Raw genomic sequence first — 18235 nt, 5'->3', positions numbered from 1 at the left:
CATGAAAGCTTTCTATTTTTTTTCCCACTGAAGATAATCTCAGCATCTTCTGAGAAATCGATGAAAGCAGCAAAAGTGACAGTTTCTCATTCTTTGTGTAAAGTTTGAGCAACTCCAACTGGGAAGGAAAGCGGAGTAAAGCTTCTTCGATCCTCAAGGCTGCACAGATTGAATGACTTTTCGTCTCCTGCCAGGCTTCTGTTTGCTGCCTGTGATAGAGCTGCTTGGATGCACGACGCTCTCACGTCCTCACAAACATGCAGATTCAACCGTGAGCCACTATTAGGAGAAATTCCCACATGGCCGCGAGCCTCATCCTGTATCCGAGCACTGAGCAACATGTAAGAGGAGGGAGGAAGAGGTGAGGAGGTGGAGGAGTAGGATGAAGCAGAGGAGGGGGAGGAGCTGGAGGAGGAGTCGATGTGGGTGTCAGCAGCAGTTCAGACAAGGCCGACTGTTTGCCTTTGCATCTGCAGCACTTACAGCTGTGTGTCTTCATCAGAGAGGAAATGTATTCACACAACTGCTGGCTCCTCAAACAGCCTCACACGTCCCACTTCATGGTGACTTGGTTAATCCCTGATGTGTTTGACCGTGCGCCCTCTTTAAAGCGGGGTGAGTTACTGTGGGAGCAGTCAGTGGTGATTGGTAGAGTTTTTAAACTGCTTTCAGTCTGACAGGTAATCTCAACTGACCCTATTGGCCTCACGATTTTCACTGTCTGTTTCTTTTGGTTCAGATATGCTTCCTCCTCTTGATGTAACCAGGCCTGAGTATTGAACTTTTTATACTTTTCAATACTACAGAGTATTGAAACAACTGAGGAGTAAATCTCATCGTCACTGAGCAAATAAGCACACGGCATACTTCTACCATGATCTAATAAAGCTGGTGATTGGCTTTTGAATATTACACATAGCACAGACATGCAGGCAAAACACTACCTTACGACCAGGGACAGGGATCATTGTTTTGTTTTTTCACCACCTGGTCTTTGAACAGCCTCCTCCTTTAAAGTGAGTAATGTGATGTGATAAACCGTAACGTGCCATTTAATTTTCCTTTTGTTAAAATGAATTTGTTATCGAAAAAAAGCTATTGTTCAAGAATTGGTATTGGTACCACTGCTGCTACTGAAAATATTTTCCCCGCACTTTATGTAACTATGAAGTGAACAAACAATTTTTTTTAAATATTAAAAAAATACATTTTTATTTGTGGCTGAAATTAGGGCTGTGATGGTATATTTATTTATTTACATATTCATGGTACATTTATTTTTAAATATTCCAGTGGGATGCTAATTTACTGCGAATGCCTTAATAATTGCATTTTTAAAAACTTTACTGAAGAACACTGTCATGTGTAGTGTAGCTCCAGTGGCCAGTGCGGAAGTGTGTGCAGTGTGCAAATGAGGGAGAGGAAACAAGCTGCAGACTGAGAGAAACAGTGCTATAGTGGAGCAGAAAGTTAGCAGAAAGCTGCCAACCTGGCAGTAAATGTACAGTACATTGTGTCAGTTTATAAAAGCTGAAGCTTCTCAAGACCAAGAAAAGTCTTGTCTTTTGTTTCCCAACCTCTGAAAGAGTATCAGGGTTAGCTCACAAGAAAGCCGAGCAGGAAAGGCTAACGTTAAGCTAACGTTAAACTAGCATTGTACCTTTACAACATCAGCTTTAGTGTGATAGCATCCCACTCAGAAACTTTGCAATCCAGTCTTGAACTGCAGCAATACAATGATAAAATCTTACATTCAGAGTCTTCTGTGGAAATTTATCAATCTTCCCATCTTGAAAACCGTTGTTGTTGTTCTTGTTAGCTGCTCACTTTCCCATGATGCCTTGGGTTGAGTCTGTTAACCAGTGAGAGGCTGTGTTCTTGTCTTGTGTGTGACAGCGCTGACTCACAGATGTATAAATAGATTGATGCACTGATCTCAACATGAGATTGAACCTTCAAAATAAAATTTGCAGTGATGACGGTAATGACCTCCACCCCACAGTAGGCAGCACATGACACATGTGATACTGTAATAATACGGTAATCGTCACAGCCCTAGTTGAGCTGTAAATCCACTAAATAACAGCGGAAAGTGGTGCTCACTGATAAATTGTATTTTTATCATTTATTTTCGATATCAAGATGCCTGATAAAGACTGACTTACTCTTTTTCACTGTGTTTCAAACGCCATGCATTATTACAGTTGTCACATTTTACCTCAGTAACAACTGATAAACAAGATCTTAGTTTTTTGGGGTTTTTTTGTGGGCAGAGCTCAGGTGGAGGCCAAATAATTCCCAGTACCTGTTACATCACCTAACTTTAGCCAGCAAGTTTTGTTTGCTTGCTTAACAGAGGGTGAGGAAATTATGAGCTCTTCTGAATATGCAAGGTCACTCACTCTTCAGGACTGCAAGGTTAGGTCCCATTGGTTGATGTTCAACAATAGGACCATACTGGGCAAACTTTACATGCTCACTCAATGGCACAACCACTGAGCCGGAGGGCGAGTGGGAGGAAAACAGCCTGTAGATACAGAAAATTTTCACATCTAACGTGGTGAGAATTGGTGATTGTTATGACAGTGGAAACTGACTAAAATGGTTTTGATGAGTTTCATTTTGTTTCTGTCTTGTTGAGTTTAAATGAAATCTGTTTTACAGAGTTAACAAGGCAATTAAAGCTTGTTTTCATTTGATAAAAGAGAGAACCTGAATTCAGAAGGTGATAGGTATTTTTCTAATAAGCAAATAGATGTGAGAATATTTCCTTTATTGACATTTTGTGAGTGATATTGTGTCATAGCATCCCACTCAGAAGCTTGGCAATCCAATCTTGAACTGCAGCAATGCAATGATAAAATCTTACATTCACACTCTTCTGTGGAAATTCATCAATCTTCCCATCTTGAAAACAGTTGTTGTTGTTCTTGTTAGCATGTTGTTAGCTGCTCACTGGCATTCCCATGATGCCTTGGGTTGAGTCTGTTAATCACATTTTGTGAGTGACATTGTGGTAAATTGTGGAGCTCTTGTTAATCCTTTGCAACAAATAAAAAAATGTGTAACATATTCAGTAGTTAACATTTGCAAGAATTAATTTGCTGAAACAGGAAAACTAAACTTAAATCGTCTGTATTTCACATCTGTTGAGATCATGAATAAATCTGAATAGCAGTTATTTCGTTCCGTCAGTGGTATGTATTTGGTCTTTCTCATCTACACCCGCCACCAGCTGCACATTTGAGTCATTTAATCTATCTGTATAATGGAATTAATGTATCAAACATAACAATGTGACTACACAAAGGTCTGATAGAGTCATAGTTTCAGATCTAGTAACTCGCCCAGCCCTGCTCTAACAACCAAAATGCTATCCATCTTTTCTGGAGGCAGAATTACTTCTGTGACTTCCGCCTCCCCAGAGCCATGTGGCATCAGAAATCAGTTGGGAATGTGAGTATCGTTATAAGGATGAGGAGAAACATGAAAAAAGATCAATTGCAAGATATTGATCTATTATTGACAAGAACCCAGTTAAAGATAATAGCACTCTTAGCCCCAGCAAATTCTCAACATGCGTTGAAATCAATGCCTCTGGCTTTTTGTTGTGTTCGGTTCTTAAGAGCGCCTTTTACCCTCTTGTTGATGGAAATCAAGCTAACATTTTCATTCAGGATGTAATTTGACAAGATTACAAGGCCCAGCAGTTTAAAGAGCTCTCCTGTTTCCTGTTTGTTTCTGGGCTCACAAGCAGCTCTTCATATCCGTAGGCAGCGTCCACTCCAGTGGAGAACAGCTTGGTGACTGCTTTTGACGCAATGAGACTAACACATTGTCACATGTTGTGTAACATGGCATCAGCACACACCACCACACTTGTAATGACATGAAGCCTCACACAGGTGAGCAGCAATAATGATGTTGTTGATGTTGATGACATTTGTGCTTAAACTTACTGTACAGTTTTTAACTGGTTATGAAACACTCAATTTAATAATGGCACCTCTATAAGCAAATGAAACCCTCTGCAAGGCTCTATCTGTATAGTTAATGATCATGGCTGCCATTGAGTCGTGTGAAATCAGATGAAATTATTTATAGCATACAGATCAGAAGAGCCTATGTTTAAATTTTCCCTGGCAAAGTTACAGTAAGTGATATGTTAGCTGATTAAAAAGAAGCAGGAGGAGGTTTTTCTTTAGATAATTTCATGGCAGTGCTTTTGTCCACAGGGACAAATCAACACAAAATGAAAGCTCCTAATATCTGCTGTAAACTATAATTGATCATTGTTGTTGCTAAGTTGTCAGTGAGTTTGAGAATATCTTAGAAGACTGTTGTCAGCAGGATGTTGGAGCTCCAGATGGTGAACAAAGATAAAATATCTGTCAAACATAATTAAACCTAAAGCCATACACTTTCTTATGAGGCGAGAGGTTTACAGCAAAAATGGCAGAGTAGTTCTGAAATCATGCACGTAAACCTGGTGTTTATTTAAATACTCCAGCTGGCAAAGTCTGATGCTGCTGGGTTTGTGCCATTGAGTTTGGTGAATGAAACTCAATTGTGTGTGAAATGTGTCGTTTCCAATGCATTGGTTCGGTTTTTTAACATTTTACTGGCATTGTAAGCAGGGATGAGTTTGTCCCAACAAGTGGATGAACATTTTTTGTTTTAATAAAGTATGAAGGGCATCTCATGATGAACACCAGCCTTGATATATATTTTTTAGAGAAATAAATTTAACAAATACAATTTCTTTAATCTCCTTGAACACTACTATCAAAAAATGAGCTTTGTGAAATTAAAAGAAATTAATGTATTGACATATAAAAAAATAATCCTTCCCAATCATCACTTATGACCCACTAGGTTTGTGCAGAAACCCTGCCCTCTGCCTGTATTTTCTCATATTTGTCTGTGCTTCAGCCTGTTTGGCAGTGGGGTGCAGCCCCCACTTAATTAGAGGGTGCAGGTTTTGAGCTTGGGGCACTTTGCTGTCTCAGTCTGTTTCCTCTGCTCTCTGTCTGTGAGGGCTGCTGAAAGAGTTGTACACACATCCACGCGCACAGGCAGAGCGGACTGAGGACACAGCAGCAGGATGAAGGTTTTCCTTGGCTGTGTTCACACAGAATCTGGCATTGTGTGGAGGCGTGGGTGTATTTATTTGTGCTTTAGAATATAACCACTGTAAAACAATCAGAAAATGTTTCTCAGATTCACTGCTTCGTTCTCACTAACGCTGCTCCCTCATTTCATTTTTGTCAATAACTGACAAAACCTGCATGTTCTACTGTCAACATGTTTTTTATTCCCTAAATTATATAATTGAGTGCATTGTGAAACTTAATTTTGTGCATAAAATCAGTCTTTCCACTACAACAAAGGTATTGAAAATTCTTGCTGCTCCTTCAGTTATTATAATGGAGTATTTGGTGACAGTTTCTCATCATCTTCCCGCCCCAGCAGCCTATAGGAGGACCCATTGAAGCGCCGCCATTATTCAGGCTCCTTCAGAAATCACATCTTGGCTGAGCGTCCTTAAAGGACCACAGCTGTTTCATCCTCACTGTGATTGAACCGGCTGAGTAGAGTGTGTGCTGTGCGTTTCTTTGAAACAGTTTCCCTTTCATCTGAATATATCATGCATGTTCCCGTGGACCGCTAAGCCACAGGCGAGCTATTGATTATCAGGAGAATGCGGTACAAAGGATATGAGGCATGTCTAACGTATCCCTCAGGGAGTTCATGTAATGAGGCACACAGATATATGGTGATTGCTCGATTTCCGTAGATTTGGCACATCCACCTACACAGTTGACCCCAGTGACACCAGCAGTGTGTCACTATGCTGTTAACCACCTCTGTTATTATGAATAGAGGTTAGTTATTGTAGGCTTAAGTGACTAATTGGAGACAATACAGAAGGACATTAATTATTAGTTGTATTTATTAACATTTTAAGTATACAAGAGTCAAGGTCTTAAACAATGTGGATTTATTTTGAAATTGAAATGTCATTTGCATTTCATCAGCTGTTTTAATTTTTCAACAGAAGAATGGCTTGAAGAAAGAGAACTTGAAAGTAGCTTTTATTCTTTTTGCATGGATTCTTGTCAACTTATAGTTCAAGGTGGTGGGAAAAAAATCAATTCTTAGATGCATCGCAATTCTCTGTGGCAAGATCATGAGATCTATTCTACACCACATGAGCGCTTTCTCACTTTCTGTACATAAATTACTATTGCAGTAAACCAATCAGAACCAGGTTTGCATTTGCACTGCAGTTTGTAGTGATGCATTTAGTGACCCAACAGAAATAAACAAGAAACAAATAGTCAACCAGTGACTAAAAAAGTAATGAAAACTGATTATGTCCAAACACCTGGGGTGATTTTATTTCTTTTTATTTATTTCTATATATGTGCAGGGAACAATTAGCAGAACTTCCATAGTGGTCCAGAGTCAACAACAAGTGTTACTGACACTAAGTTATCAAACTATATTTATTATGTAGAATGTAAAAAGGACCTCAATTTGGGACAGTGGTTGTTTGAGACAGGTGAAAGTAGAATTCAGGACAGTTTTGGGACGCTGAGGGGGAAAAGTGATCTTCAAGCTTAAAGCTAGTCGCGAGCTTAAATGCTAGAGTATGGAGGCATTTTGGCTTCTACGATGGTAAAAGGAACCTGAACAAGAGCTACTCTTAATCTGTTGATTATTTTCTCAGTTAATCGATTAGTTGTTTTTTGACCAATGTCAAAAAAATGGTGAAATCACTTTTGATCACTGTTTCCCAAAACCCAAGATGACATCATTAAATGTCTTGTTTTGTCCACAATCCAAAGATAATTAATTTACTGTCTTAGACAAGTAACGAAATTTCAACATTTTTTCTAAAAAAAAAAAAAAAAATTGTCACAACTTAACCACTTTTGAGGGATCATTGCAAAAATTGTGTATCTAATAGTCACATTTAAGAAGCTGAAATCAGAAAAAATGACTCAAAACAATTAACCAATGATCAGTATAGCTAGCAATTTAACAGTGGATTAATAATCGATTAATTGATTACTTATTGCAGCTCTAGTGAGCTATGTGGAACCCTGCAACCTAATGTGTTAATGAGATATAGGTTATCCTTGTTATCTGTGCAAGCCTTTAAAGTTGTCTAAATATCGATATTGAGGGTGACCACTGATTTTTCTCCACAGATGATACATAATTATGTCAGAGCTGCATTGTCAAACAACCTATATTTCTCAAAAGCTGGGCCAATTATTTAGAAAGAGTGTGGTTTTGAAAGAAAAATCAAATTAGTCATTTAATGGTGTGATTCTGCACCTCAATTAAAGATAATTGCTTTGTGTGCTTCACACCTCCCACACTGTGCTGCTTGTCTTGCGGTAAATAACAATCGGGCAGCTGATGATAATGGCACATAAAGCTTTCCACCAGATGCATGGTTTCCAAAAGCCTTTGGTTGTCATCGCCCTGCTGCCTCAACATTTATGAATTTAATATGAACTCCGGCTGCTCATTAGCTCTGACCAACCAAACGTAACATTTGTTACCAGTCAAATGGATTTTATTCCAACAAACACCAAACCACCCTATTCTGTCCACAGGCATTGCCATTATTAGCAAACCAAGATGACCTTCACTTCAAGTAGCATCTGAATGGGTTTTTACAACTTCAGACCGCGGATGTAATGTTCTCGCCAGTGAAGATAACATAGGGATCAATAGCATTTGATAGACAGATTGGCTGTTCTGAATTGGCCCTGTTACTCACGTTGAGTGTCCGTAAGATTCTGCCCTTTAAATATGAATGCGACCTCAGTCTGCAAGTCGGGGAACCAAGATGAACGAGAGTCATTAAAAGCTCCGGCTGAGCACAAGCAGAGAGTTGACTGTTGGGCATTTTGTGCCTCACAGCATCTCACCAAGATGCTCTTGAGGAAAAAGGTCCTCTAATGGAAAGCGGTAGCAACTTAAATCTATTGATCACCTCGTGTGTGTGTGTTTTTTGTCCACTTTGTCTTATATCAGGAAAAAAAAGCATGGAAACTATAAAATCCGAGGAAGATATGGACACCTCACCTCCTAATTGCAGTTAAATCTGTCATTTATTCACTGAATCTTTTGACCATCCTATGGCTGCCCAGTGTCAGTGTGCACTTTGTGGACGACATAAACTCAATAGCTCATGAATACACTGATGCATCTAATGCTTCCATTAACATCAGTGTTGAATAGTTTTTAAACTATAAATTGAAGTCTTCTGTTTATGGTCTTCACATGGCATCTGTTAGCGATTAGTGATCATACCAGTGCAGCATGTAACCATGTGAGGCAGTTTTTTTTTTGTAAAATGACGTGCCTTCCTGTAGCCTGGGAACAGACGAACTGGCAAGCTCAGGCTTTATTTGCTGTGACGCATGCATCACCCTTTCAGATAGACTTTCAGCCAACCTGGATCTGGCCGTGCCAGTCACAATTGTTTATTGGAACAGTGTAAAAACTAACCAAGACAGTTTTGGTGTGTTTTAGTTTGTTTTTGTCAAGATTGTTTTACGATGATCTGCAAGATAAATTTACTGTTTTTATCCCTTTGCAATGACAACAGCTGCGGCCAGAGGCATTAAGTTTTTGGGTTGTCTGTCTGTCCCATTTTCATGAACCTGATATCTTAAGAACATTTTGATGGAATTTCGTCAAACAAATGTTCACTTGGACTCGAGGATGAACTGATTAGATTTTGGTGGTAAAAGGTCAAGGTCGCTGTGACCTCATGTCTGTCCCATTCTTGTGAACACGGTATCTCAGGAAGCTTTCTTGCGGTGCTTAATACAACTTAAATTGTCATTTCTCTTATATCTCAAATGTATTATCCACTGTAGCACAGTGGCTGACATTAGCGTATTGTACATATATTGGCATCTTAGTACATATCAGTCTCAAAGTAAAAAGAAACGACGGTACAGAAATTCCAAATGGGGGATTTATAAAGTAATGCATGGGCCTGTGTTCAGAGGGCGTGTGGCTTCAGGTACAGGTCAAACAAAGTGAACTAACAGAAACATGAGACTGAAGGCTTATCTGATGCCAAAACATGACATAGACGCCTTACTGGATGATGTTGTGTTGTGGTCTTGTGACACTTGATCAAATGACGGTTCTGTGTTTGTTTTGTTTGAGCTCTCTGCTTTTGCAACCCTGCTGTGTTAACAGAGGGATGCCGTGCAACTGTGATCAGTATATTATCCTCTAAAATCCAGAATTAGTCTGACTCTACTTTATTTATCGAGGCTAGTGTTTAAACAATTAGTCTGTTAATCAACAGATAATTAACACAAGAATTTCCATAATCAATAAAATCTTTTTAGTCATTTATTGAGAAAAATATGAATAGGTTTGAACCTCTTAAATATGAGCATTTGCTGATCTTCTTGCTTTGACAACAATCTAAATTAAATATCTTTATCCCTTTTTAGGGTTTGGACTTGGTGTTCATGTCATTACAGATCTAATCAACAGATTGATTGATTATAAAACAATTGTTACAGCCCTAATAAAGGCTAGAGCTCATCAAACTGAAGGCTTGCACACAATTTTTTGTTCATTCATTCATTACAAAGAAGCCTTACCGGTGAAAAGAGCTCTTCCGTGTTGTGTTTGTTCAGCCACGAGAACACAATGAGTGATCCTATAAAATGTATTTATCTCGTACTGTAAGTGTGTCTTTACAGAGTGCAGGTGGCGATGTGTGTTTTGTGTCTTTGAGACTGCAGCATCATGATTCAGTCAGACTCAGACAGTTATGAGTGTCCTCTGATGAATTCACCACGAGAACAGAGGAACTCTATTCACACTGGAGTGAATAGATCGACGGGGTGGCGGCTCTCCTCTGGATATCTTGTTTGGATTGTAGTTCTGTCATGTTTCATCTGCTCAAGTCTCGAAGGGACTGAAATATTCATGCTTTCTCACAGTTTGGTTGCTTATTTAAGGGGATTCACAGGTCTTTATTTAGCTGCCAGTGGGTGCGTTGTTCTTATCTTCCTGTGCACTTTGTGGCCTTTTTTGTGAAGAGAAAAAACACTGCAAATGCTTCGCCCGTGGAAAAAAAAAAACACTTTTATGTCCATCAATTTAACAAAATGCATCAGTTTGTCAGTAGTGTGGACAAAACTTTCTCACACATTGCAAGGTGAACGATGACAGCTAAAGCTAAAGCAGCTAAACATTTAAAATGTTCTGTATGTTGCTGAAGGATGCTGATGGATTTATGTTTACATTGTAGTCATCTTGTTTCACATTATTGATCTATATTTAGCTCAGTGTTGATTAGTATTAGCTGCTAACTTGTCTGCTCAGCTAACCTAATGGCTGAGGCTCCTTACATCTTTATAATGAGGGACCCAGATGCCCCCACACGCTCAGACCGAGGGTTATTTCATCCACCCTCTCACCTGATTTGTATTCTCACTGTTGTTTCTTTGTTAGAGCTAAACAATTTCAGACAGCATGAAGACAACAGCTTTTGTTTTTAAAAAAAGATGTTTGTTTGTTTGATCTGAAGGAAGTTATAATAGGCTGCCTAGCTCTGAAATTGATGTTTGTATTGATTATGCTGAATTTGCGGCACACCGGGGAGTCTTTGGTGAACACTGAGTCAGTCGGCGCTGTCATCTGTCAGTTTGTGTTTGTGTCTAATTATCACTTTATATACTTGTTACTGTTGTCATGTCAGGTTTGTTTCATGCCCAACAGCTGTCCAAATCATTGGAGTGTAAAGTTTTTTTTATTATGATGCACTAGACTGGCTGATGGACCAGATGTTTTGAATTGATGAAGTTATCGTTTTACAACCTTTAATCAAAGGTGATGTTACTTTAAGCCATGCTGGTACCGTGGTGCTAAAGATTTTGGTTGTCCAGACTGAAATATTAGGATTGCCATGAAATTCTGTGCAGACATTCATGAACTCCTGAGGATAAATCCTGGTGACTTTGTTGAATTGCTGACTTTTCCTCTAACGCCACCATGTGGTTGACCTTGGTTGTTATTAGTGTCTACTAGCTGCTGAATGGACTGCCATAAAATTTGGTACAGGCATTCATGTCCCTCTCAGGAACTGTAATAACCACCATCGGGTCAAATTTTTTAATTTGCCCAATAAATCCCATCCGTCTCAGCTGTAATTTGAATTCACTGCTGAAAACTAATATTAGCATGCTAACACACTAAACTAAGATGAAAGACAGTTCACCCCAAAATAAAAATACATATTTTTCATCTTACCTGTTGCACTATTTATTCATTCACATAGTTCTGGTGTGAGTTGCAGAGTTTTGGAGATATCGGCTATAGAGGTATCTGCCCTCTCTCAAATATTACTTGGTAGCACTTGACTTGTGGTGCTCAAAGTAAAGGCACTTTGAACACCACACTGAGAGTGCCATCTAGTTCCCTCATACTGGAGAGCATGCAGACATCTGTATGGCCGACATTTCCAAAACTCTGCAACTCACACCAAAACAATCTAGATGGATACATAAAATATGTATTTTTTTTATTTTGGGGTGAACTGTCCCATTAAAATCACACTTAAAAGGTGAAAATAAATCTATACACATCAATCTATATTAAGTACACATGTAAAACACAAAATAATTAAATGGCCAAGTATTCACTCCCTTTACTACCTACAACACATCGACAGTAAGTCATCACTGATGCAGACTGTTGCTTTTTGAAGTCGCATAATAAAATGAGTGTAATCAGGATGTGATTTTTAAGCTCCTAGTAAGAGCAGCCAAAATTACGCATGACTTCTTTTTATAACAGAGACAATTTATGCAGCCAAAATGCAGCCGCATTGCAAGCCCTCAGTTTCGCTTAGCAACGTCAGTATGCTGCCAGCCTGTGTGGGAAAACTGAAAATAATATGAGTATAAATTTATAATTATCTGTAGATTTCTGTTTGTGTGCCTTGTGTCTGTAACATTTTAAAATGTTTATCATTTTCCCTTTTGTCAATATTACTTTATACTTTGACAATGGTGATTTTGGCTTTTAGTTTCAAGTAATTCTCTGCATTATCCTCTAATACTATTGTATAGGAATCATATGACACGTCCCACACAAACGGCAACTGTACTAGTCTGATAAATATGTTCTTTATAACAGATCAGAAGTCTTTAGAAATCTAAGTGGGGCAAAGTTAGAAAAATATTGAAGTCAGAGATGAAACAATTTCCTATTGCACCCACGTTAAAAAAAACGATTTATGCATGTCTTCTGGTCTGATGTCCACACGCCATGTTTTAGCTGGTTACAGGAAAGTGACTGTGCAAAAGCAAATTCTTAACCCTTAGATGCATAAGTGGGTCAAAATGATCTAGCGGGTTTGTTTTCTTGCAATGTCTTTGTAATAAAAACAAGTGTTACTTAAAAGCAAGCATGTTTAATATTCATCATCCTTAGTGCCAGTTTGGCAGTCTCAAATATTTTGAAAGTAATATAAAAGTGTTATTTTAAGTGATATTTAAATAATTGAGTTGTAATCAATGGCAAAGTTTATATGGATTTATGCCTCTTTATGTTGCCTTGATTATAAATATCCTTAATTGGTGATATTGATTTAAATTATTATTTTAGGAAGCAAAAAAGCGTCAGCAGGGTATGGTTAAGACACACATTTAAACCACCACCTGGATATCTTAGATATGTCTTTATATGTTATAGAGGAGACTTTTATGAGCAATAAAAATTTGTCACATTTTCTGTTGCAATTTGTGTGAGGTTTAACCTTTTTTTTCTCACAAAAAGCCTGTTCTGAAAAAAAAAATAGTTAGTAGGATCACGTTAAGGTGATTTTCAAACTTTTTCCTTCATATGATTCTTTAACACTTTTTTTTTTAAGGACACAGTTTGTGTGAGGTTGACCAACACTTTTGGTTAAAATGCATGGATTGGATCACATCATCATATGAATGTATTGAAGTGACGACTACGCTGACATGGATTACAGTAGGATTCCCTGTGTGTGCTCCACTAGCAGTGTGATTTAATACACCACATATTTCTTCCTGACAGTATTGATCTCAGCCCTCCTTAAATTCTTATAAAACATGAAAAACACCACCCATTGTTAACTAATAACACCCAGCAAAGAGCTTAATTGGGAAATTAGCCTGGATGTCTAAATGACCTGATGGAATATGATGGATTAGATCCCAGGTAGGCATACAGAGCCTGAGCTGCAGCTTTTCCTCCAAACAAGTCAAAACACACGCCTAATGAGAGGAAGGCCTCGAGTGGATTGGAGCTCTTCTGATATGACTTTGACACACATAAACACGGCCTCACACAGCCACCATTAAAAGTTAAGAGTAAATAGCTTCAGCCCTCTTTATTGTCTCGCCTGGTTTGCTCAGGATTTTAATTGCAATTAGTGCAGACAGTGATTTATCGACGCGTAGTGGGTTTCAGCGCCGTGTCGTGTTAGGCTAATTGGTTTGGTTAAAAAGCCGTGACGGGGGGATGCTGGAGGGTAGCTCTCAGAAAGAGGATCAGATCGCAACAAGTTCAACTGAACGCTCTTTCCTGCATGTTGCGAGGCTGTTTCGAATTTTTCTTCCTTTTGTTGCTTTATTCTGGCCATCTTTTTGTCTTTTATCTTTCCCTCTGTCTTTTTCCAACACTTCCCATCCTTTCTCTCCTCTTAGTGCGACCAAACACATATCAGATGGGTTGTGTCACGGTAATAATAACACTCGATTGCTCTTCAGTTTTCTATGAGCCACCTTGCTCCATCCCCTCTCTTATCAAGCGAGGATCTGCCGCGACAGGCGGTTTAAAAGAAGTAATCATTCACTGATCGCACACCATTACTCTACTGGCAAATGGAGGAGGAAGACAGCGCGGGGAATGTGTGTATTCCTCGTCCAGTCAGATAAAATGTCAACATTTCAGCGCAGGTGTTAGTGGAGACTGAGCAGCGGCACTGTTGCTCCTTAAATGTCCCTCCTGTTCCTATTCAAGCCACCAGTGCTCCAAGAAAGAAGGATAATCAAGGTTCAGTCCAGGCTGCAGCCTTTTACAGGGAGGTGTATACTAAAGGTGTGGCCCAGTCAACATGGGTGTGTGTCTGTGATGTTTGCGGTGTGTGTGTGTGACTCTGTCTGCACCGCAGCCAACGGGGCAACAGCGTCATGCTCTGGCAAACAGGATGACAGTTCCTACAGGGACACACAACCCAGGACACTTTCAGGATTATATTTCTATGCATATTAAATGTAGGGCTGCGACTAATCATTATTTTCATTATAGACGAATCTGTTTACAATTTTCTCAATTAATTGATCACTTATTTGGATCAGAAGATTTCAGAAAATGGTGAAAAATGTTGACAAGTGTTTCATGAAGTCCAAGATGATGTCCTCAGATGTCTTGTTTTGTCTACAACCTAAAGATATTCAGTTTACTGCCATGGAGAACTAAAGAAACCAAAAAATATTCACATTTGTGAAGCTGGAATTTTGACATTTTTTCTTTAAAAATGACTCAAAATGATTGATTATCAGCCTTAGTTTTCATACTTATTTTCTACTCAGGCTCCAACTTTGTGATTGGTTAAAAAAGGAAATCAATGAGAGATGGAGGCCTTTAACTAAAGTAATCAATAATTTATTGAATTTAGGAGTGTAAGCATTGCTAATATGTTGTGCATGCAGTGGAAGATTCAGGGGATTTTTCATGCAAATTACTGCAAAAAAAGATTTTTAATTTTTGTGTGCCTAATGTGAAAAAAGGAAACATGATTAAGAGGCACAATTATTTTCCAAATATCATCTTCTAAAAATATGACAATTAATCAATGGTCTTAAAAAACAAGAGTGAAAATGCCTGTACATGAATATTCTGGAGCCCAAGGTGACATAATCAATTGTCTTGTTTTGTCTGACTAAGAAAACAAAGCAAATATTCAGTTAGCAGTAAATAAAAACCAAGACAAGAGTCCTGAACCATCAACTGTTTGGATTTTTTTTCTTTGAAATAGGACATAAATGATTAATTGACAGAATCAAAACAGTTGCAGATTAATTTTCTTTTGCTTGGTTAATCCATTAATTGATTAATTGACTCATTGTTGCAGCTAAATGCCCTCATAATTAGCTTTAAAGTTGGGGACAAAAATCCTTGCTGACAACAACACGTTTATATTCTGTATCTGCTCCCTCCAACCCTTGAGTGAAGTAGTGGATCAGGAGTGAGTAAATTATTAAAAGCCAAGATGCAAAACTTTTCATGCATCTTTTCACATACGCACAGACGTTATACACATGTCAAAATTCAGCCTGACATATTTGCTATCTTTGGAAACTTTGGCATCTTGACTAGAATTTAATATAAAGTTTCAGGGGTTGAACAAAGCTTTGAGTCATGTTTTAGTTATAATTGAGCCACAGGGGAGTGTGGATGGTTTGAAGATGTTAGCTTACACTCCCTTTGAGAAGTTATTGCAAGCTACAGGAAAGGGCTGCAACTGAACAAAAGGTTGATTTCAGTATTGATTAATGTGTAGATTAGTTTACTTCACGAAGTAGCAATTACTCAGATGCCAATGACTTAATAAACTTCTCCTCTACGTCCGGGCTGGGACCCAAGGCTGCAGTTATATGCTGAACTTTGTCTCATTCTTTGGCCTGTGCTTCTTCTCATGGACACATCTTTCTCAGCTCCGTCAGCACTGTCCTTCACACGTAGTGTTTGGGCTGCCTCTCTGCATATATTAGCACTCAGAGCCTAACAGAAGGACAGCCTTTAAGTTGCTGTTACAAAGCTTGATCTTAGTTTTGAGGCTCTGTTGTTTGACTTCCACATGTTTATGACCTCTGGTTTTGTTAAGATGGGTCTTGATGTCTTCGGGCGCTGTTTTCATTACTTTCCTGGTTGATGCGCACGCCAGCTCGCTTCTTGACAGCAACAGTCAGGGTCTCCTGGATTTCACAGTGATGGTCTGATGTTGTTTGATGCATCACTCATTCGATGGTAATCGGAAACAGGATTGAGTAGAGCCTCGTTTTGCTCCAGACTCCACATCAGAAATTTCAAGAACACTAACTTCACATTGCTTGTTTGGTCCAAGCAACAGTCCAAATCCCAAAGATATTCAATTTAAAATGTTGCAAAACAGAACCAACAAAACCTTGAACCACCAAAAGGTTGACATTTCTGTTTGAAAGATGACTATAATGATGCTTCTGCTCAAATACAGGACATATAAATGATACAAGTATTAATGTTGGTGGCATTAATACCACAATTAGGTGCATGTTGCTATTAAAAAGAAAACAGGTTATAACAGTCCTGTCTTGTCATCGGCTTATATGGATATCCTCGATCCTTCACCCTGTTCAAATAAAGCAGTACAGATCCAGCACGTCTTATCTTCTACCTGACTCAGAGCCAGTGCTCGACAGTCTCACAGAGCAGAACGAGGGGAGAGGGGTGAGGATGAACAGCGGCGGGATGAGAGCAGAGTGGAGTTGAGTGGAGCAGGAAAAGAGAGCAGAGCGGAACAGAAAGCCAGCGACGAGGCCACAACACATCCCAGATATAAAAGATGAGAGCGGGACGCAGCATTAGCAAGCCATAGATAGCTCAGTGAAGCCGGCATTGCAGGCAGAAAAGCCACATTTGTTAATGTGGGGTTCAGCCAGCAAGATGTCAAGAGACAGGATACCACATTATACAGGAGTTACACAATGCCAGTCGAGCCACTTAGCACACAGCATGAGTAATGCAGTGTTTATTCACTGTGGAATAATTCACAGAGGTTTGCCGGGCCGACTGACGCACTCAGACAATCATTTGAACTATGAATTGATCTTTAATCAGTTGTTTACAGTGAGGTCAGGAGCTTTACGGGTAGTTTTCACAGCAACAAAATTCCTACACCGGACAGGAAATGTTTTCAAAGCAAAGTTGATCTTTTCCAGGTTGAATTAGACGAATACACTCACACTAGAATACAGATCCCTGCCAGGCAACGGATGGTGAAGCACCTTCTGCAATGCCGCCAGAACTGGCAGATGAGATTCCAAGAGAGAGTCCTGCCATGACCCCCGCATAAGTCCTTATCTGAAACAAGATTTCAAACTGAAGCAGTTGTTGATCTCTTCAGAAGAGTGAGTAGTCAGCTGTCAATGGTCGAATAAAACGGAGCAGTCAAAAACTAAATGTGGAGCCGTAAAAAGAAACCGAACAACAAGGTTTTTCAAAAAAAATGTGAATCCCAGAGGTCTTCAGCATACAGTCATTTATGTGCACAAAACATTAGTCTGATCTGTCCAGTAGAATTAGAGATAAGCTCTGGACAAGATGCAGGTCTGTTGATCACAAACACACTCACTCACACACACGGAAGCGATGACATGATCCCTAGTTGAGATAATAATAATAATAATTAGAGAAAATGTCTGTAATATTAACAAAAATGCTGTTGCAGCTCAATAAACACATAACTTCATGCTGTGTGTAGCTGTGGATCTTCAGTCCACGTCTCCTGCTGACATTTGTGCTGAAAGTGTTGATGAATTCAATAGCTGACAGACAGAAAATGTTGGTATTTGATTAATCATTTCAGTCATTTCTCCAAGCTAAATGCCAAATATTTTCTGTTCTTCTGACTGTCTGTGGGTTTTGGACTGTCATTTGAACAAAACTGGCAAGTTTAAAAATTCATCTTGGGCTCTGAGTGTGATGCTGGAAATTTTTCACTGGTGGAAAATCTATCTGAACGGGAGGGTGGCCAGACGTATCTGCCAGAGCAAAGGAAACATGAGCTCACAGATTTGTGTGGTTCCTAAAAATGAGCCAAGATAAGTTTCATTGAAAAGTTGTGGTATAGCCTGTTCAAAGTGGCGCGCATTTCTTGATTAAAAACTTCTGATTTTCACTTGTTTGCAGCTTTGTTGTAATCTTTTCTGTACCATACATTTACTTGGCATTTTCTTTCTTTCCACTGTGAGATAACACTTGTGTTTTCATAATTGTTCCTTCAGTTCTCCAGATTTTTGCCTCAGTCATATGCGACCCCTTTACAAACCTCTGTAAGTCTCCAGTTTGAGAACCAGTGATCTAAAACAATAACTTTTAAGATTAACACTTAGATTAACTTTTAAGATTTTTTAAAGCCAAACCAACAGGCCAAAACCCA

At 39.0% G+C, this 18235-nt stretch overlaps 1 protein-coding gene across 1 annotated transcript in view; it reads left to right on the top strand.

Annotated features, from left to right (window-relative positions):
* The window catches only part of aven (apoptosis, caspase activation inhibitor), a 49711-nt gene that overhangs the window by 18954 nt on the left and 12522 nt on the right, over window positions 1-18235 (top strand). The gene's annotated exons all lie outside the window — the stretch shown is intronic.

The sequence above is a fragment of the Lutjanus erythropterus genome, chromosome 15 (genome assembly GCF_056507025.1).
Source record: "Lutjanus erythropterus isolate fLutEry1 chromosome 15, fLutEry1.hap2, whole genome shotgun sequence".
Lineage (NCBI taxonomy): Eukaryota > Metazoa > Chordata > Actinopteri > Lutjaniformes > Lutjanidae > Lutjanus > Lutjanus erythropterus.
The sequence above is the reverse complement of the archived record's forward strand: the minus strand, read 5'-3'. Positions and strand labels throughout refer to the sequence as shown.